Below are 22104 nucleotides of genomic sequence, written 5' to 3' on the forward strand. Positions count from 1 at the left end.
ACATTCTGAGCCAGACTCCATTCCAGGCAGGGAAAAGCAGCCCATGTTGGAGAGCAGGGCAAGTCAGATCTTGTGAAGCCAAATGCAGGGAGGTAAGAGAGGTGGAGAAAAAGACATGGACACCCTAGCACAATAGACACGTGGCCAGCCAGCCTCTAGCCCACTGGTTTCCAAGCTCTGAGACCAGGCAGGACATGTAACACCAGCCATCCCTCCTCCCAACCCTGTGTTCAACTCCCAAGTGCCTGCAGTCACAGAGCAAGGAGCAGTGGCTTGTGAGGTTCCATTTCCACATACAACTCTGTGAATTAGAAACAGAAAGAGCAAGGTGCAGAGAGAATGTATTGATATCCACGTGGGAGGGGTGAGAGAGGTTTCCATCCCAACTTCTGTCCTCCGGAATGACGTAACAATGACCTTTGGTGTTTTTTTGCTCAATCAGTCATTGCCAATTTCCCTGAATCAAAGTTTTGGAAAGAGGTCCATAAAGGCTTTTTACTTCTAAAATAGCTTGTGAAAGAACAGACTTTGCTGGGGGAATCAGTGACATGTCCAAGCTTACGATGATGCAAATGTAGTCATCTGAATTGAATCAGAGAGTCATCACCAAAGGAAATCGGCCCTTTTTGTGGTCAGGATCATATTTCTAATAATATCAGTTATGTTTTACCCATTTTCCGTGGAAATAGCACACAATAACAGATAGTCTATAGGAAGCTGTCCTGCAGTGACCTTGATGGCAGGGGAGTTTTTAAAGGCTGAGAGTAATTGTCCAAAGCAGTACAACAGATTTGGAGGAGACCTGGTGAAAGAGCCCAAGTCTTAAGGATGCTAGAACACTCAAATCAATTCTCTCTGCTGCAAGCAAATGTAACCGGATTGCTGCAGGGGTTCGACTATGATTTTCCAGAGTCTTAGCATCCTGGATGCTACAAGCAAAGTGAGGACAAACATGCAACTGACACAGCAGGGGAGGTGAGAAGGAGGCTTCATTCCATATTGTTTTTATATAACTCAATCCTTAGGTTCTCTTTATACACACCAAGCATATTTTAAACTTTCCCTGGCTTACTTTCCAGTTAAAGTCATTGTTAGTTTTAGAGTAATCTCATTTGAAAATCAAAGATCTAGAGTCATCACCAACTATTCTGGGTCATTCACTAGTAAAATTCTAACTCTTTTAAAACAAATTTGTCAGAAATTCTTTATGATGTTGGTTGTACTAAATAAAATTCACTATGAGTAAAATCTCCTCAACTTTCTCTGTAGGTGCTTCATTCACTCACTCACTAATTCATCCATCCATCCATCCATCCATCCATCCATCCATCCATCCATCCATCCATCCATCCTTACACAAATCCATCCATCCATCCATCCACCCACCCACCCACCCACCCATTCATTCAACCATTCTTCTATCCACCCATCCATCCACGTACCCACCCATCTATCCATCCATCCACCTACCCACCTATCCATCCATCCCTCTATCCATGCATCTATCCACCCATCAATCCACGTACCCACCCACCCATCCACGCCCCATCCACCTACCTACCTACCTATCCATCCATCCATCCACCCATCCATCCACCCTTTCATTTATTCATTCACAAGCACCTACCATGTGCCAGGCTTTGGTCTAAGACCTGGGGATCCCATGGTGAATGTGAGTCACTTCCCTGCCCTCATCATGGTCACATGCAATGAAGGATTCAGACAATATGCAAGAAAACAAATAAACAAACACAATTTTTAGGTTATGATAAAATTCTATGAAGATAATAAATGGGTAACTTGATGAAGGGAGACTGGAATGGGAGTGACGGAGCCACCTGAGACAGCGAGTCAGGGAAGGCTCCCCAGATGAAGACATGGGGGTGCTGTCCTCTAAGCAGGGAAGGTGCAAAGCAGACAGGCCAAGAACAGGAGCTGCAGGCACAGGACCCAGCAAGGGAAAGTCCTGAGGCAAGAATAAGCTTGGTTAGTTTCAGAAACAAAATGGACATGGGTAGATGGTATGTGTATTTGCTGCCTGAACACATTTCAAAAAGTTTATAGGTCAGGTTTGAAGCATTTAAATTAAAAAATAATCAATGAATATACACAGCATTTGAAGATGTTTTTGTGTGTGTTATTTTTATTTCTAGTAAGTTTTATCTGATCAATGTAAGGAATGCACGAAGATTCACTGATGCCATAGGGAGATCAATTTACATCACAAAAGCAGTTAGACATTGCTACATCTGTTATTTTGCCAGGAATTCCCCCAAGTACAACTTTTGCTAGACGGTCTTTCCTGAAACCATCTGAAATCATGAGTCAGTATGTGCCAGCTGTATTTAAGACCAAAGGCTTAATGTATCCACATCTGGGGTAGGAGTCAGATGTAAAACAAGCCCAACATTGCCTTGGAAGTTCTATAGGGTAAGTAAATGCTAACATTCACTTTCTTGCCTCAGTGGCTGTGGCTCTCACCTCTACTACTATAACTAGAAGCTTAATATTCACTTTCATTCCTTGAAAAGATGACAGTGTTTCTTCCAATCCAATAATGGAACTTTCCACTAGGTTGGTAACACAATTCAATTTTTAAGCCAAGCTCAGCCTGGTTTTGTCTTAACAACTGGGTTATTTAGCTTGACTCCTACAGAAAAACAAGCTCTTTCATGATGGGATGTGCAGCTGTGAATAGCACAACATGGATGAATGTAATTATGGGATTTGTTAAGTTTGGTGAAAAGAAAGTGGATTGGAAGGCTGCCATGCTTATCTATGGAACGAAAAAAATGAAACATGTACAAATGATATATTAGAGGTTTAAAAAAGGCTCAGACATGCAAGGAAATTTGAACATTGACTAGATATTTGAGGATATTTATATTTTTAATTCTATTTATGAATGATTATAGTATTACAGTCATATTTTAAGAGTCCTTATGTTTTTAACATGCATAAAAATATTTACGTATTCTATGAAAAAACCTCTCAGTAGGGCTTTTTTAACCTTTGCAAAACCTTCTGATCATGTTTTGTTCCCAAATTTTGTTCTGTTTGTATTGTTCGTTGTTGTCATTGTTGGTAATACACTGACCTAACCACCAAGATATTTGGAATTCAACTCAGAATTTCCACAATCATAGATAGAGGTCATATTCATTATGCTTTATTCCTAAACAATTGAAAATTTCTCCTTCAAGAATTTGCTAGTATTTTGACATTTAACCAAGAGTTTTCTTCTGAATCTACAGCAATGGACTCTTTCGTGGCTAGATTTGAATCCCATGTACAACAGAAGCTTCCAAATGCGTTGTTTGGCCACAATGAAGAATCCTTATTGAAATATCCCTTGAATGGCATAATTGAATAGACGTAATTGCAAAGCTCTGCACCATGTAAAATTGTAAATAGCACTGACAAAATAATTTATGCTCATTTATGATACAGTAGCTCATTATGGCTCCAATTTTCATTTCCTTCATTAGCCAAGCTCATCTGTTTCTCTAGTAGACATTCCTTTTGTCTATTATCTACAATCCTTTTCCCAGAGAAATGGACTCTTGTGTATGTAGATAAGAAGAACTGAGCATGAGAGGGTGCTGATAACAGGGGATATGGGCACCATATAACCTAAACAGACTTTGACACCACATCAAAAGAGGGACAGATACTGTAGAACAATGACAGGTAAATATTGTATTAGAATAGTGCCTATTTCTGCTTTGGTTTCAGGAATGTCTTATAATAAATGAATAAAGTGGGTCACCACTACAATTACAGCAATAATGATAATGAGTTCAATAATAACATGAAAGAACAAGAAGCTTGCAATCAAGTCCCATATTCCTTGTGGGTGTGTTTAAGGAAACCTCATGTCATATATTTGTTTTACTTTAATTACTTCCCTCATCTTCTAGTTTATTACTTCTCTCCACCTTGTGTCAGGTTAGAAACCATCACTTCCCTATGTCTCCCATCCTTAGCTGCAATATTCCTTCTTTATCTTGAGCAGCAGGAGATCTCTTTTCTTTCTTTCCACTTGTTCCAGCTGGAGACGATGACATAGAAGCCTCTTACTTTCTGGGATTGTTGAAATAAAACTGAACCCCTTCTCCACTTTACTTGTTCAACCCAGAGGAAGGTTGAAGAACTGTGGAGATGGAGGATGCTTACAGTATTTATTCTCCTTTTTCTAACTAGCAAGGTTAATATGTGAACATTGTGGTCATGTGTGACTTACTTGTAAGGTTCCTGGATTCTCTGTGTTTGACAAGGTGAGAGGTGGCCCTAGTCCTCTATATGAATTGGCCCAAAGAAAAACTGTACTTACAGAGTCCAATGTAGAGGATAATTTTACTAAAGGCCCAACCATGTCTACCAAACCAGCAATAGGAGCAATGAAATTGCTATGTTTGTCATATTTTTATATAAATATGCCTCTTTTTATTTCAATTGGTTCCAAACTCAGAGAGGAATGAGGTAGGGTTAACTGTTGCCCTCCTAAAACCCAAAAATGAACAGTAACATTATATTAAAAGGGTGGGTTGTTGGCTAAATCAGATTTTTAAAAGTATATTAAGACAGAGAACCTCATTAAGGTTTGTGGTGTCATGTTAATGGCACAGATATGTTTTGTTCATCCTCATATTTAAAACATGCAATATTTAGTTGGTGGGTCTCAATGTTTTGTCTGAAAATTTTATTAGTTAAGAATAGTGTTCATTTGAATTAGAGGCTAAAATTAGCTGCTTATATGAGAGAGAAGTTTGTTTCTCTCTCATGAAAATATCTTAAGAAAGAGGTCTGAAGCTGGAATAGTGGTTTGGACCTAAAGGTCATCAGGAACCCAGGCTTCTTCCAGATTGCTGCTCTGCTTCTGACCTCCATTCCTCTTCATCTCATTAGCAAGATGGCAGTAACAGCTACAGACACCACCTCTAGATTAAAGTATATAGGAGAAGACAAATAAAAAACTAGGTTGTAGTCCATAGGAGGAGCATGTCCTTGCTATGCCTTGGAAGCTGTCATGTGACACTTCTAGTTTCATCTAGAATTTAGTTAGTCACCTGACATTCCCTTGACCCAATGTGTACTGGGTAATGTACACTTTATTCTGGACAGCTACCTATGAAGTCAAAAAACACAAATTCTATTCTTATGGGGGAAATGCATAGGGAGAAAACGAGTAGTCTCTTCCATAGGAAATACAGTTGCCTTTAAATAGTGAAGACTAACATTTAATATACCTGCAATTCTGAGCTCAGGTCAAGGTGCACTATATTGTCTGTGGCAGTGTAGGTGCATGACGGGACATTTTCAGCATCACAGCCAACTGTATGGTTGTTCAGATGGTAACAAAGACATTGAATAGAAGCAAATGCACCTAAACTTCAGTGGCAAAACTTCTAAGTACCCTGCGGAGCCTCAGTTCCGTTCTTTCTAAAACCAGCATAATATTATGTAGCATTGTGATTATAATATTTGTCATGCCTACTTTCAAAGGTGTTATAAGAACCAAATGTCCAGGCGCAGTGGCTCACTCCTATAATCCCAGCACTTTGGGAGGCCGAGGCAGGCGGACCACCTGAGGTCAGGAGTTCGAGACCAGTCTGGCCAATATGGTAAAACCCAGTCTCTACTAAAAATACAAAAATTAGCCAGGTGTGGTGGTGGGCACCTGTAATCCCAGCTACTCAGGAGGCTGAGATAGGAGAATCGCTTGAACCTGGTATGCAGAGGTTGCAGTGAGTGGAGATCGCGCCACTGCACTCCAGCCTGGGTGACAGAGCAAGACTCCCTCTTGAAAACAAAACAAATGAGAGAATATTTAGAAAGCAGATAGCAGGTATAAAAATGAAAACCTGTATGATTTTACTTTACCTGCCATACTAGGAGTCCCCAGTCCACTGGGTATTTGAGACTCACATAACATAATACATCCTAAGTACTTAGAACAGGGGCTGGGAAAGAGGAGGCACTCATTGTATGGGACTCATCTTCAGGAGGTTAAATAGAACTTTTCACCTGTAAATTAATTGTTAGTTGATATAAAGTTGGTATCTTTTGGATAAAATAAAGACTATACATGCCTAGGACTATAAGATGTGGGGGAATTGAGATAAAATTTAAATCCACTGATTCCAATCATGTCCTCCATATATTTTTCCCATTCGTCCACATAGTGTATTACCAGGACCCCTGCCTCCCTACCTGATGGACATTTGCTTGGTTGATATCCTGGGATGAGTTCATCATTTCTACCTCACACCATATTATCTCTGACAGAAACCATTAAAGAGAAAGCTTCTTTGTTTTACATTGAACAACCTGAAGAGCCATTTTAAAGTAAAAGCAAATAATGACATTTTTACAACCAGAGTACATTTATTTGCCTTTTCCATCTTGTCAAATGCAGTGTCCCTATTCACGGATGTTTATTGTTTAGACTCAGGTAGATTAGATTTCCTCCCCATTTTCCCTCTTCCTAAAGCCATGGGTGCTGATACCTGCTCAAGAAGATAACAACAATAACAAAGTATAGCTCAGTTTGTGCAAAATTAGAGACAATGGAATGCTGAGTTCTTGTAGAATCAAAGTTGAGAAAAAATTCTGGAGCAAAAAATAATGTATCATTTAAGTGGATCCTTTCCAGTGTCATGGAGGAAAAATCATTTTATTTCTCATTTAAATAGATCATAATATTGACCATCTCATGGGGGTTTTGTGAAGATTCTATGAAATAGTATTGGCACACAGTTACTGTTGAGTAAATGTTGAATATTACTATGGGAAACAATGGGCTGCAGTGAAGGTTCTCAGATGTCCTTGGATGGAGGAATTTGATGACAGTTTTCCCTGCAGTCAGGGGACTCAGAGAGTAAGCAGCCTCCCACCTGGACCATGGTCTTAGGAAGCTTCACCCTAGGCTCATGTCGGGGGTGCAGGTAGGAAGAGAGGCTCTAAAGGGGCTGGGTTATCTTTGCCAAATGGGAGTGTATTTCCTGTATTCACAAATCTTCTAACGTTTCACAGAAAGCTAGATATTGCTATTTTTTGTAAAACATTTTATTTTTACATGTTGGATATTAATTTTAAATTTTTAAACATTCTGCAAGGCAAACACAATGTGATTGCAAACAGCATTGGGCCAGATAACCACCAGTTCACTGCCTTTGCTCTGACAGAATACAGTCTGTTCCCAGGGATACTGTTTCATGGGAGAATCTCAAAGCAAATGAATGTAAAAAACATTGCTTATATTTTGTCAGCATATGTAAAATGGAATCTTGGTGGAATAAATGGAATTTGGAGAATGCATGAGAGTATCCCTATAGGGTTGACCAGCATAGTTTAGAGAGGGTTAGCCTCAGTTATATTCTGGCTTCTATTGTTATATCCAGTTACTGAATTTACCTCTCTACATTCAGTATTTTGTCTGTGAAACAGGGATGATAATGCTCCCCACACACACATGCATGCAATCACCTACACACATCAGGCTTTTGTGAGGATTTCGTCAATGAGGCAGGTTAAATCTTTAGATCATGAGCCAAACTCAGTGAGCTCCTAGAAATGGCAGCTGCTTCCTAGCTGCCAATACCCTTCATTCAGCTCAAGAAAATCAGCCTTTATTTAACTGAGACTGGCTTGTGAGCAAGACTAGTCTTAGGAGCACATAAACTAGTATTTGCTCAGATTTGGGGTTTCCTTAAAGTCCAGTGGAACACAGGTCCAACTGGCACTGGTTTTTATGTATTCATGATGTGCACGCCTTAGTAATTCACTGGAAGGGACATATGTGTTATGTGGGTTTTCAAGCTATACTTACTTGCAAGTTAAAACTGCAGAGAACTTGATAGTTTCAGGACTGGTGGGAACTGCCTCATTTAAGAAAATCTATGGTGAGAGAGATCTCCTTCTGTCTGTTTCCCTGACACTATAGCCTTGCATCTATTATTTATTTTTCTATTTATTATACTCATTGGCACAAAGATGCAGCCACACCAGGGGGAGAACATGCTAGTGGGAATTAGAGTGGGGTTAGCTTTCCCCCACCCTATGCTTTTCCAATCCCTGGATAACATTTCCCCCCCTTTTCCACTGTAAATGCTTACTTCAGATATTATTCTGATGTACTTTCCCCAAAAAAACCCTTTCGTAGGCGTAGCTATGGAATCTTAGATTCATGGGCTGGAAATTGATATAGAAATTTTGTCGTTGGTTCTCTGGGGAAATAGCTCATGCTGTTACTCCTGAATCCTAAGTAGCTGCCTTATCACTTGGCTTGGAATGCTAAGAGAAAGAGCTTGCAAAGAGCCATTTCAACGAATGAGTTTCCTCCTCATTCTTTATAGATGAGGGAGGGAAGCCTTCCCAAAGTGGGTTGCATTTTTCCCCATGCATAATGAATTAGCAATTGAAATTTAAGAAAACGTACATCTTTTCTAAAGTACTAAAACCTTTTATTGTCATGAAAGTAAATTTTATCATAGAAACACTTAAAGACACAGTAAAAGCAGAAGGTAGGAAGAGGACTCAGCTAAATCTATTGACAGTGAACGTTAGTCCGTTTCCTTAATTTCCCCCTGTACATTTTAATTGTGTCCTATTCATGTTGGCATACAGTTTTGAATTCTGCTCCTTTTGCTCAGTATTAAGTATAAACTTTTTCTGTGTTATTATTCCATAATCTTTATAAACACATTCATGATGCCCCAAATATTTCATATGTAGACTTGCCATAATTAAGCAGTGTCTTAGTTTGGCGTCTTGGGATGGTTGCTGATCATTACTATTATACATAGCAGTAATAGTAATAACCAACATTATTGAGCGTTTGCCTATGTCAGCCACTGTGTTCAGGGTTTCATGTACATTATTGCATGGGTTTCTCAACAGTGGCTGAGACCATTTCTATTGTCATCCCCATGGGCAAATGAGGTCACCGAGGCCTAAATAATGTATTTAATGAGCCCAAGGGCCAATGGCTCACACGTGTTAGAGGCAGGACTGGGTGTTGGAATTTTCCATTTTTTCTGTGTTTGGATTCATGACCAGAATAACAATGTGGAGCCCTGCCTAGATTTAGGCGCATGACAAAGTGGGTGGAGCATTCAAAGCGCAGCTGGATTTCCAGAGACTGACCTTCTCTCTTGCCTGAATGAACCAACCGAAGTGATGTTCTTAATGGAACAGGTGCTTCCTTGGATCAGTTGGTTTTTTCCTCCTTGTTACTTCGGCAGTTCCTGTTTCTGTCAGATAGTTGGGGGTCTCATTTTAGGACCCAGAGGAATGTTCAATTTCTATTTCTTTTGGGGAGGCCTGGGGGTAGAGTGGCATTAGGTAGAGTTTGGGGTTGCCTCTGAAACGTCTCAGAGGACTGACTACACTTCCACACTGACTGACTGAATACTCTTCCACAGAGAGATCAATAGAGGCTACACCAGCCCAGAAGTTGTGAGATTGAGGGTTTAGTCTGAGCTCCACCTTGTGGTAGCTGTGGGAATGCGGGATGTCCATTGGTACTCACCTCAATTTCCTCATCTCTTAATTAAGGAGGGCAGTGTTTTCTCCTCCTATGTCCTAGGAAGAGAATATTTTGAGAACCAGTGGGAGAATTATGATGTCCTGTTTGTTTCTTCCTCTCTGGGTTCCATTTCTTCTTCTGATAAGAGCCCTCAGCTTTCCTCTGAAGATGAACTCCTTCCTCACTCACAGTCTATGTCCTTCCAGTGGGCTGAGTCAACTCTGTGGCTCTCTGCCCATGACCTTTCTGAAGCCAAGGAAAAATACACACCCTCAATAATGGCTTCAGATATGTATCTGTGATCCAGGCCAGACCTCTCAGAGCAATGTTTGAGGATGAGGTAACCATAAAGCAATCCAAAATTGAGTACACTTCCCAGCCTGTTCCATGGAGCTTATTCCATTTATAGGCCATCAGTCCCTCACATCTCTATCATGGTGTACACAGCTCTGGCTGCCTGGGTTGCCACTTTTCATCTTCATCCCTGCGTAATCATCTGTGTTGACTACAGGCACATGTGTTGCGTTTACCTGCTCAGCGTCCATCCTCCCCTCCACCCCAACCCTGTCTGATGTACTAACTTCCTGGGGCTGTCAATCAAAATGCCCAATGCTCTCTTGGCTGAGGGGTAAGGGAGCAATCTGGGCCATGCACATGCTCTCCTCAGAAATGTAAATCTTGAGTCGGAAAGGCTGAAAACAGTTGGAGCTGCTTTACCCATTTGTTGCTGTGGCAACAAATACATCTTCTTAGCTTCTATTCAGTTGCTGTGTTTCCCAAAGCCAGCTTTTTCTGTTTACCTTTGATGCTGTGATCAATATTATTTTTCTTTCAATAGAATTCTATTCTGGGCTAAGATAACCAAATTTGTTTCAAAGAAAAATTGCACACAACCTTTCCCTTCTCTACGTTCTTGATACTCTTTGCTTCTTTCCTTCTCATAGACCTTAGCCATCCTTCTCTTTATCTCCTATTCCATTCTCTCCAGTCAGCTTTATGAGAAGAACCCAATAGTACATTGTTGTTGCTGTTTATTTGAAGATCCCTCTTTCAATAAGCTGGGATGTCTTTGAGCTTCTGACTGCCTGATAACCTTTAACACCCAGTGCTGATGTCTGCGCTAGACATGAGAAGGAACCAAATATTATTGAATGGGAGCTGTACTTTAATTAGTTGGTAAAGCAACAGGTGAAAACTAATTAGGGAGGTAAGTGAGCGAGAGCTGTCCCAGATCAATTGCCCATGTGTTCTTTTTGTTTTCATTTTTTCATTTTTTTGTTTTTGTTTTTTTGGTTTGTTTGTTTGGTTTTTGAGACAACATTTCACTCTGTCACCCAGGCTGGAGTGCAGTGGCACGATCTTGGCTCACTGCAACTTCTGCCTCCCAGGTTCAAGCAATTCTCCTGCCTCAGCCTCCTGAGTAGCTGGGATTGCAGGCATGTGCCACCACACTCAGTTAATTTTGCGTTTTTAGTGGAGACAGAGTTTCGCCATGTTGGCCAGGCTGGTCTCGAACTCCTGATCTTAAGTGATCTGCCCGCCTCGGCCTCCCAAAGTGCTGGGATTACAAGCGTGAGCCACCACGCCCGACCTAATTGCCCGTATGTTCTTGATCTTATTCCAAACAACACTCCAATCAAAAGCCTAAGTCAAGTGAGTTGAGATGAAAACACACAGAACCACAAAAATCTGAATTATTATCTTAGATTCACTACTAATTTTCACTTTTATGTATATTGTTCTTTTTTTAAAAAAAGAAGATACAGAGGTGTGTTATAGAAAGAAATTCTTGAAAAGGTAAATCAATTAACCTTTACCAGGGAGCTAGTACAAAAAGAAGGGGTGGTAAAACAACATTATTTGTAAAGATCAGACTTCTCGCTCCTGCCAAAAATATGCCTACGAATGCCAGGAGATAGACTACATTTACTCTACCTTGTAATCTACAGGTAACTTCTTAATGAAAAGCTAACTTTTTCTTGTCACCCTGTTATTCTTGCTTTCACATTTTTGGTTAATTGTGGGTTATGTGGGCTACACATAGAAAGAAACAAAATATATCTTTACTTACATTAGCCTTTTTAAATATGGAACTTTTCAAACATGCATGAATGTAGAAAGAATGATACGACTAATCTCCCTGTACTCCTTGAAGATTTTCCACTATTAGGCTGGGCACAGTGGCTCACACCTCTAATCCCAGCACTTTGGGAGGCTGAGGCGAGCAGATCACCTGAGGTCAGAAGTTTCAGACCAGCCCGGCCAACATGGCGAAACCCTGTCTTTACTAAAATTACAAAAATTAGCCAGGCACGGTGGCACATGCCTGTATTCCCAGCTACTCAGAAGGCTGAGGCAGGAGAATCACTTGAACCCGGGAGGCGGAGGGAGGTTGTAGTGAGTTGAGGTCGGCTCACTGCACTCCAGACTGGGAGATAGAGAGAGACTCCATCTCAAAAAAAAAAAAAAACAAAATTTTTTTCCACAATTATCAATATTTTGTTTAATTTGTTTTATCTCCACTAATACTTCTCATTATTATCACCAACAAAGCAAGATTATTATTTTTTAAATTCCCAGACCTCAAGTAATTTTATGTGTAAATATGGTGGTATGTATTGCTAATAGAGACTCTTTTTAAGTAACTAAGATACATGATCGTACATAATGCAATCATAGTCAGCAATATTCATTTCATAGTATTCAATACCAATCTATCTTCACACTTCCCTGCTACCTTAAAAATGTCTGCCTAGAGTTCATCTAAATTAAGGTCCACACAAAGCAAGATCCAGATATTTTCTTTGGTTGGTGTGTTCCATAAATCCTTTCTAAGTTTTTAGTTTCTTGCATTTTTCCTCTTTATCCATGCCATTTATTTGTTTTCTTATAAAAATAATTTTCCAATAGAATTTTCCAGATTCTACACTGGGCTGTGTGCAGAAATGAGTTAGCATAGCAGGACAGAGACTACTCTCCATAGAAAGGTGTTTTTGCAAGTCGGACCTTGGTTGATGTCTAGGGATTTGGATTTTGGAAATGTGCCTGCCATTCCATGGTAAGACTAGCTCACTATGCCTGGACCATTCAAACAATATGATTTATTCTGAACACCTGCTTTTCTTCCGGGAGTCTGGCATTTTGGTATGTGCCTGGCAGAAGATCTTTATGTGACCAGCTCCCAAAAAACCTTGGGTGCTGAGTCTCTAATGGGCTTCCTTGGGCAGAAACATGGCCTACCTGTTGCTACATTTTCATAGTTGGGGGAAGAATGGATTTTGAGACCCTCATAAGAGGGAGAGATCACTGGAAGCCGACACGGAGATTCCCGCAGACGCTGCCAGTGTCTTTGACCCCTGGGATCTAGTGTGTATTCTTATCACTTCCCTGTTACAAATCTGAGTCATGAGCACAACTATATGCTAGCCCTATGAAACTTTCTAGGAAAACTCCAGATGGAGGGTGGTCTTGAGGGCCCTCAACAGAAGCCGATTATGTTATCATGGCATTTTTAACACATTCTTACATCCCCATGTTTTCTGTAAACTGGATTTTTTAAATATTGAGGCTCAATAGTATTGGGGGGAGGAGTAGATTAAAGGTGGGCTTGTACTTCTTTTATTGCATTATCTCAGGAGGCAGATAATAGCAAGTCATCTTCCCTCCAATTATGTTCTGATTGATCAGTAGATGGAAGCATAGAGTCATTTTGTCATGGTTTTAAAGAAGTCAAAATATGTGTAGATAGGTGTGTGGGAAGCTGGCTTACCACAGGTGAGGCTGGACCAGTTATTGAGTTCTTGACTTTCAGTTCCATACCCATCCGTTTTGATTTCCTCTGTAACACTGGGACTGAACTTTGTGAACATTGCACATTTGTTAGCTGGAACAATTTACAAAAGGATTGTGCTTCTCCTCCTGATCCCAATACTCTCCTTCTTATTCCCACAAGGAAGTAGTCACCAGGAAACTCTCTTCCAGTGAGCAGCTTCTTTGCCATAATGCATGGGGCTTCAATAGTACATCCGTCCAACAAGTTTTGCTGGGCCCCCGTGGGCAGTTTCTTGCTTACCAGGCCCAGCCTGTTGCACCTCACTGAACCTCTCTACCTGGGTTCAGAGCCACATCCTTTCCAAAGAGTCTGATCTCAAACTTGGAGATGGCCCTTTCCCAAGTCTCTTCTGTCTTTGGCATGCTCCTTCAGTCCCAGAGGTAGTGCCTGCTCCCCACATCTGTGACTGCCATATTCTTCAGATTGCTTTTTACCCTTCTTAGTACATGACCCTGTTTTACAAGCATCCTTTATACATGATATGCAGCCCCGTCCCTTCCCTAACATGAGGAAAAACAGGCCTTAAGTCATTGCATCATCACTGGTTGCATTAGATACTCCTCAAATTTAGTCAGGGTCCCACTGACTATTCTGTTACCTGAAAGCTAAATTGTATAACAATAGCATATAATTTGTATGTAAAGTAATAAAGAGAAGGAGGAAAAGACAATAAAAATTATTATTTATAAAAACAAACACACATAACAAGGAAAGAGAAACTATGCAAAAGCATAGAACATTCATTTCTGCTTATATATACATGTGCCATTATTCTCTTAGGATCCATTCCATATTTCCATACTTCTCTTGCTCTCAGACAAAAAATCAATTAGTCAAGATTCCTTATCTGGTAGAGTAACTCAAGCCTTCATTTCTAAAGAATCTGAATCTTCAATAGTCCTACTTTTGATTGTTGCTTTGATTTTCAATAAGAACTTAATATAATGATTTTTATTTTTTAATTGACAGATAAAATGGTTTGTATTTTCTGTGTACACTATGATGCTCTAAAGTATATATACATTGTGGAATGGCTCAATCCAGCTAATTCACATATTCATTACCTCTCATAGTCCTCATTTTTGTGGTGAAAACACTTTCTCACCATTTCTCAAGAATACAATATATGATGAACTCTTGTTGTCATGTGCAATGGACTTCATTCACTTATTCCTCCTGCCTAACTGAAATTTTGTATCCTTTGAACGACACCTCCCCAGCTCCCTCCCAGGATCCTTGATCTGATCTGTCAGCCTTTACCACTGAGCACGGAAGCACCAGGAGACATCTGGATCAACAAATTACTTGGTTCCAGTGAGTCCCCCTTGCTCTGTGTACTAAACACGAACCCAATTTCCTTTCGGTAATTTGGTAATTTCCATCCCCAGCCAGCAGAGGCGCTCTTTTCTTGCCTGTTCATTTAGCGATGGCTGTCTTCATCCTTCAATTCAGTAAAACCATTGTTGAATCATCTGGTGGAAGCAGTCCCAACGTGGGGCCTGAAACTTCTGAACCTGCAGAGCTCAGCTGCTGGGCCAAGACATTGTCTTATGGCCTTTGCAATTTTATGATTACAACCGAGATTATTTCAGGAATTTTTTCAGAGTGAGCTTATTGCAAATTTCATGCACTGCAATTTATTTTGTTCGTTGACTTATTTCAGTTCTGAGACTGGCCAATGCAATTAGCATTGTTCTTACATAGGAGCACATTTGGACAACTTTGAAAGGCCAGTCTCCTACTCCTAAGCCAGCAGTGCCTGTTTTCAGCAATGCATATGCAAAACAGGCAGTGTTTCCCCAGAGCAGGATCTGCCTTCCAGAGGGCCCTGGCTTTCAAACTACTGCTCACTCTGTGTCAGTGGCACAAAATCAGTTTAATGGATTGGAACCAGCTATTAAAAAACAGAATAGGCTAAAACAGAACCGAATAGAGAACAGAGTAAGAAATATCAGAGCACATTATAGGTAGTAAGGGTGTGTACAAATTTATGAAACTTCTCTTTGAGTTTTGAATGTGTATGTCGCATAATATGTCATTAACACAAAATGTAATTCTTACTGTGGGTTATGCTAAAAAAGTCAAGTTTACTTTTCTACAACTTATACCATGAAATGGCTAGTGCTTACACCTAAATGCAGAGAACAGCCTTGTATGGGTAATACAGTGATGTTAATTTAAAAGAAACACTCATCCATAGCTTTCAGCTTTAACTTAATTTAAAAAAAGATAATCGTAGTAACACACAAAACGCACACTCATACACATATAATTACTATCTCCCAGGCCACGTTCTTAGTGTGTTTTACTACAGACTTGTTCTTCACTATCTCAGTGACTCACCACCAATCCCCTTGGAATCGGCATTATTATTATCCTAATTTTGCAACTGAGGAAACTGAATCACAGAAAGGTAAAGTAATTTCCTGAAGGTTGCACATTTAGGAAGAACTGGAGCTAGAATTCAAACACAAACAGGCAGCCTATGTTTCCTTGGATCTATTGGAAAAGTTTCTTACGTGGTCATCTGGAGAAGAGAGGTGAATGGGAATTTGTTTAATAATCCTATTTGCATAAATCCAATTTATTTAAGTGATAGGCATAGTTGGTCTTGGAGTAAGGAGGGTGACATCGTGTTTAAATTGAGCAGCAGCTAGCTCCAAAACCGCGGCAGCACCAGTAAGAAGAACTCTGATATTGTTTGTGAATCTAGTGGAGAAGTGTGTTGAACGATTAGCAAAGTCTGCCATGGGCACAGAATCAGATAATGGCACACATGCCACCAAGTATGTGCTCTGCAGTCTTTCTCTAAAGCACTGTGGCCTAGGCCTAGGTTCTAGTTCCTGAAGATACAGAAGTGAACAAAAAAGACAAATGAACTTTCCTATGCAGGGAAGACAATAAAGACAGATAATAAAATGAATAATTGAATACACATACGATTTTAGGTAGTCACTTTGGATACTAAGAAGGAAAGAAAAGCAGTGCAAAGAAAAAGAGATGGCACAGAGGTAGGCAGTGACCCTCTAAGGTATCAGGGAAGCCATCTCTGAGGAAGGGAGGTTTACTAGGACAGAATAACTGTATTCTCATTGGAGAGAGTGACCCCACAGGTATCTGCAGAAACAGCATTTGAGGCAGAAGAAATAGCAGAGAAACAGGCCACTTCCTTGGCTTATTCAAGGAACAGACAAGACCTGTCCTAAGCCTTTCGGCCATCTATGTGTAATTTTAAATTGTACAAAAAGCTCAGAAGCATAGGCATGAGCACACTAGAAGAATTTGTAAATGAGGAAGTGTTTTTTATTTTTGACTTTAAAAAAAATTATTTATTTTGAAATAGAGTGTTGCTCTGTCACTCAGGCTGCAATGCAGTGGTGTGACCCAGGCTGCAGCCTCCACCTCCCAGGCTCAGGTGATCCTCTCACTTCAGCCTCCCAAGTAGCTGGGAGCCACAGGCTTATGCCACCACACCTGGCTAATTTTGTTTTTTTTTTTTTTAGAGACGAAGTCTGAGTATGTTACCCAGGCTGGTCTCAAACTCCTGGGCTCAAGCGATCCTCCCACCTCGGCCTCCTAAGGTTGCTGGGATTATAGGCATGAGACACTTAGTACATTTCAAGGTTTTTTTTAAAAAAATAATTTATGAGAGGCACATAAAAGAAAAATATTAAAATACTTTATAAATTGTGTAAGTACCGTCTCAGTTAATAACACATTTGAGGTTGCGGTTTGGAATTCCTTCTAGGTCTTCATGATGTGCCTGCTAAGAAGATATTTGCTCATTTCTCTGTGGCAACCAGAACCAATTTCAGAATAAGGTCATTTTTTAAATGTAAAGAAAATTATACATTATATGACACCCCATCCAATTTAGTTCCATGTTCCAATGACCTAGTTAAGTGTTTCTCAGCTGGAAATGATTTCTTCCCACAGAAGACATTTGGCAATGTATGGGGACTACTGAGGTTATCCCAATTAGAGAACGGTACTGACATCTAGCCAGCAGAGGCCAGGGATGTTGCTAAAAATCCTAGAGTGCAAAAGAAAGACCCTACTACAAAGAATCATCTGACTTGTAATGTCAATGGATCGAAGGCTGAAATGCCCTGATTTAGGTAGAAAGCACTGTTAACAAGTGGACACTGAATCCTTTGTCTCTGCTCTGATTTTCTGCAGTTGCCATAGAGACCAGGTGATGCACACATGCAAATTCAGTGGCCGTGCAGAAGTTTCAAGGTCAGGGCGAGGGAAAAGACAGACAGTAAATGAGACTGCAGAGGCAACACTAACAAGCAAGGTTCTGCAGGGGCTGAACATCACATTCATCAAACTTTGGAGTTTGCCCTCAGAGATCCCCCTCCTGGAGCAGGGGAATTCCTGATCTATCAACTTCTGTGTCAATATTCAGAACTACAGTCAGGAGGACCGGCTTGTTTTCCCTTCTTCTCCATACTCAAGATGACACTATAATGAGAGAGCTGGCTGCAAAATCCCTTACAAGAGATCATGGTCATCACAGTCAGAGATATGTCAAAGCACAGGCAGTGCAGCCTGGGTGGAAATGTGGTTTGGAAATTCAGAAGGAGTTTACCACTTTGAACAGATGCATTGTGTCATTTCTTCTGGTGGTCATTTTGACATCGAAGCATTAACCTTGGATTTTGCTATTTCTTTCTAATTTTAATTCCCTTCTATTTGGCTTTATTATTAATCCTGAGAATGCTTTTTTTCTTTTTCAAAAAACACAAATATTTGGTATTGATCTTACCAGGGAGAACAGAAGAGTATGGCCATGTTACCTGAGAGGAGTTAGTGCTATTGCAGCATAGCATGGAAAAATTGAGGCTTCATTTGTGCAGGGAGAGAATTCAGTCTTCTTCAAAGCTGATCTGTGTGTGTGTGTGTGTGTGTGTGTGTGTGTGTGTGTATGTGTGTGTGTGTGGTGTTTGTGTGTATCTGCCTGAAAGCTAATACCAGGATCTCATTTTATCTGTAATTGAAATGTGAACTAATGGATTAATATTATTAGTCTGTCACCTATAGAAAAAAGAGAGTCTTCGGTGATCAGAAATCAACTTAATATACTCTAAGTACTTTTAACATCTTACACCATTTAAACCACACAGACACACGCATGGGGTGAGTGTAAAAGCAAATAGACACATCATAGAAGACAATTAGCAATTTTGTCAGAAGTCTTAAAATATATTTCCACTATGCATTCATATTTCACTTCTAAGAATATATCCTAAGGAAATAATTTCAATGCTGCAGTTAACTATTGCTTCTGCCTGCCCTGGAAAGGTTGTTCCTTCTGCTACTGGCACCCAAATTCCCTTTGGGAATGTCTCTCTTGCCCACTCTCCATCCACGTGTTTAGGTGGGGCCAATGCCTTCCTCTGCTCAGAGAGCAGCCCCAGTGTCAGGTCTAAGAAATTAGTGAATTTCATCGTTTTGCATTGTAATCTGTTCAAAGCCGAGAATAAGAATCAGTTAAATTCTAAGCCAGGGATGTCCCAGAACGTTAATAGAACTGTGGAAATAAGGTCTCTTTTTAATTACATGTATTGCTGGAAGGATATGAGCTTGGAAAGGCAGGGTACCACCACACGGAGAGAACCTAGCTAAAAATTTATCTATCACAGAAAATAGTAGGGCTGAGCATGTGAACCTAGGATGGACTCCAGGCCTCTCTCACCGTCAACTAGAATCTTGGCTTGAGGAAGACAGACCTTCTATGCGCAACGCCGTGTCTCTGCTACCAAGAATGTCACTTGGGAGATGCTCATAAATGTCTGTGGGATAAAGACTTTGGGGAACAAAATCCTGATGAGGCCCCTTGAGTACCTCCACGAAGCCATTTCTGAAGCCAATGTACTCCTTTCCAGTTATGACAGTTAACATATTCTTGTGTGGGTGTGTGTTTGTTTTCTAGCTTAAGCCAGCTTGAATTGGGTTCATAACAAATAAACATTTCAAATACAAGAGATGTCTGCACAGCAGTTTATTCACTGATACTCGTCTCACAATTTGCTCTGTACTGTGTGTATTTTGTATTTCACTAGCTGGTGAGGATGAACGTGAGACAGCCAAGTAAAAAGGGCTCCCGGAAGAACCTCCGTCCGGCCTGCTCATTGGGAGGAGTGCGCGCTGGGGTGCGGCCTCCGGAAGTTCGCGTCATTTGCAGGAAGGAGGAGCCTGGCCTCTCCTGTTCTGGGGTGGAACTGGGGATTCCATCTGTGAGGCAGGCAACCGGCTAGCAGGACTCTCGCTTTGCTGAGAGTCCCTGTTTTCCTTTTTTATTTTTTCTTTTCGCCCAATGAATTTTATTTTTCTCACCCTTCAAGGTGTCTGCGAGCCTCATCTTTCACGGCCGTTTGACAAGAACCCGGCTTTTAGCTGAACCAAAAAGAAAGCCCCACAACAAATGGGGTCGCTGTTACAGAGAGATGCTCTTAGATGCCATGTATTTAATGAGCAAGAAGTTTAGTCTTGTGTCGGTTGGTCCACCCATGCATTTCCCAGAACCCCTAAAGGGGCTTATGGGTGTCACCTTAATCACCTTAAATTTCTCTGAGACGCCTTGAGATTTTACATCCCAGGGCCAGTTTTTCTCTGGGTCCAGGGGATCAACAGCCCCTTTATGCCTTGGGATGGGATTTCACAATATCCCCTTAGGTCCACCTCCCTGTGAATCTGTGAAGTGAGTGTGTGTTACCAAATCTGTAACATAACCTATGTGAGGTTTAGCTCATATCCAGCCAGGAAACCTGTTTACATTTACAATGATAGAAAATAGCATCAGCATAAATAGCCAACAATAGATTTAATAAGAACTTTTTTTTTTTCAGATGGAGTTTCACTCTTGTTGCCCAGGCTGGAGTGCAGTGGCACGATCTCAGCTCACTGCAACCTCCATCTTTTGGGTTCAAGCAATTCTCCTGCCTCAGCCTCTCGAGTAGCTGGGATTACAGGCATGCACCACCATGCCTGGCTAATTTTGTATTTTTAGTAGAAATGGGGTTTTACCATGTTGGCCAGGCTGGTCTCGAACTCCTGACCTCAAGTGATCCACCCGCCTCTGCCTCCCAAAGTGCTGGGATTACAGGCATGAGCCACCACTCCCGGCACATCCAATAGTTTATTATACAGTTATTAAAACCAAGTTCATTTAATTCATTCACTTAACAAATATTTTTTGTGCCCTGTTCCCAGATTCCCAAGCTGGCCCTGGAAGGTAATGGTTTAAGAAAATGCCTGCCTCTCCTCTGAGTAACTGATACTTGCTTTCCAGTGGGAAAGGTGGATAACAAACAAGTCAATAAGCTAAATAATTACAAACTATAGTAACTCTATAAAGAAAAGAGAGCTGTGATAAGAAATAGAAAAGAGAAAGCCTATTTTCCATAGGGGTCATCAGGGAAGGTCTCTCAGAGGAGGCACTGACTCTGAGACTTAAAAAAAAGGAGGAACCAGCCATGCATAGCACAAGAAAGTCCTCGTGCACTCAGGGAACCAACAAGTTCCTGTGTGGCGGGCATGTCGTGAGTAACAGGAAAACAGTACGAGATGGAACTGAGGTGGGGGCAAGGAAGGAGTAGTCTTCCTGGTTCCTTTCCACCTCAGTAAGGAAGCATGATTTATGTTTGTTTATTTTCATGAGAATATATCACTGATGAATAAGTAAAGAAAAATATATTACATGCATGCAAAAAAATACATTATCATTCATGGATAGAAAGAAATGTTGGAAAGGAATACCTCAAATATTCAAGAATGTAATGGGTTTATGAGTGATCTTTTTGTTACTTCTTTTGGCCTATCTACAAGGGACATATGTAAAAAGAAAAAGACCCGTAGTTTAAACACAATGACACTGTAGAAAACTTAACGGATGCCTGTGTGTAATACGGTTGGCAAACACAGATGACTCGGCATGTGAAGCACAGGCAAATCCTAATGGGGGCTGCTCACCCTCCAGAGAAGCGGACCTGTCATTGCTGCTCTCCCATTAAGATGTGAGGTCATGTGCACAGATCCTCAAAGATGACTCTTTAATGGGATGTGGGCACCATGATATATAATACTACTATTTTCATATTGTGGCTCATATGCCATTTGAAAGCTGACAGAAATAAACCCTTGAGAACTGAAATGGCATCTCCCTAGACCCCAGAAATATTGTCACAGGAAATATTTGGATTGTGTTAATCACTATTGAATTCCCCATTCCCTGCCTTCCAATCAGCCCTTGTTCAAAGCTTACTTTCTGTGCCAATCAAAGATTTCTTTCAGATAATCATAAAAACTCTTCTTTGGGAACTAACGAATGTACTCCTTGGGTTTCACTGTCTGCACCTCCAGGTGAATGCTGGAAGACATGATGTTTATCCTAATGCTACTCACTTTACGGCTGTACTCAGATAAATGTGAATTTGGTTTCAATCTTCAAATACATTGTCTGAGATGAGTTGTGTAGACCACTGCTCCATGATTACATTCAGGGAGATTCAGAGGTTCGTGATTGTGTCTAAGCCAAAAATGGTGGCAGTAATATGATACGAAATGAAAGTGAGTAAAAGATTACATAACGGAAAATATGAAAAGTGAATTGCTCCAGGGTGTGCCTTCAAGATTGCAGCCAACCAAATCTCCCAACAAGAGAAACTAAAAGCATATAGCCAAAATATTTTTAAGCTTTTTTTTTTTTTTTTTTTTTTTTTTGACAGAGTCTCGCTCT

General features: G+C 40.6%; 1 long non-coding RNA gene across 1 annotated transcript; it reads left to right on the plus strand.

Annotated features, from left to right (window-relative positions):
• The first annotated feature begins 2315 nt into the window (after window positions 1–2315).
• Window positions 2316–19347, plus strand: LOC101136212 (uncharacterized). Its single transcript, XR_002008031.3, has 3 exons — window positions 2316–2430; window positions 14582–14675; window positions 17541–19347. It is a non-coding gene; the product is annotated as an uncharacterized lncRNA (long non-coding RNA).
• Window positions 19348–22104: the final 2757 nt, after the last annotated feature.

Source organism: Gorilla gorilla, chromosome 10 (assembly GCF_029281585.2).
Source record: "Gorilla gorilla gorilla isolate KB3781 chromosome 10, NHGRI_mGorGor1-v2.1_pri, whole genome shotgun sequence".
Taxonomy (NCBI): domain Eukaryota; kingdom Metazoa; phylum Chordata; class Mammalia; order Primates; family Hominidae; genus Gorilla; species Gorilla gorilla.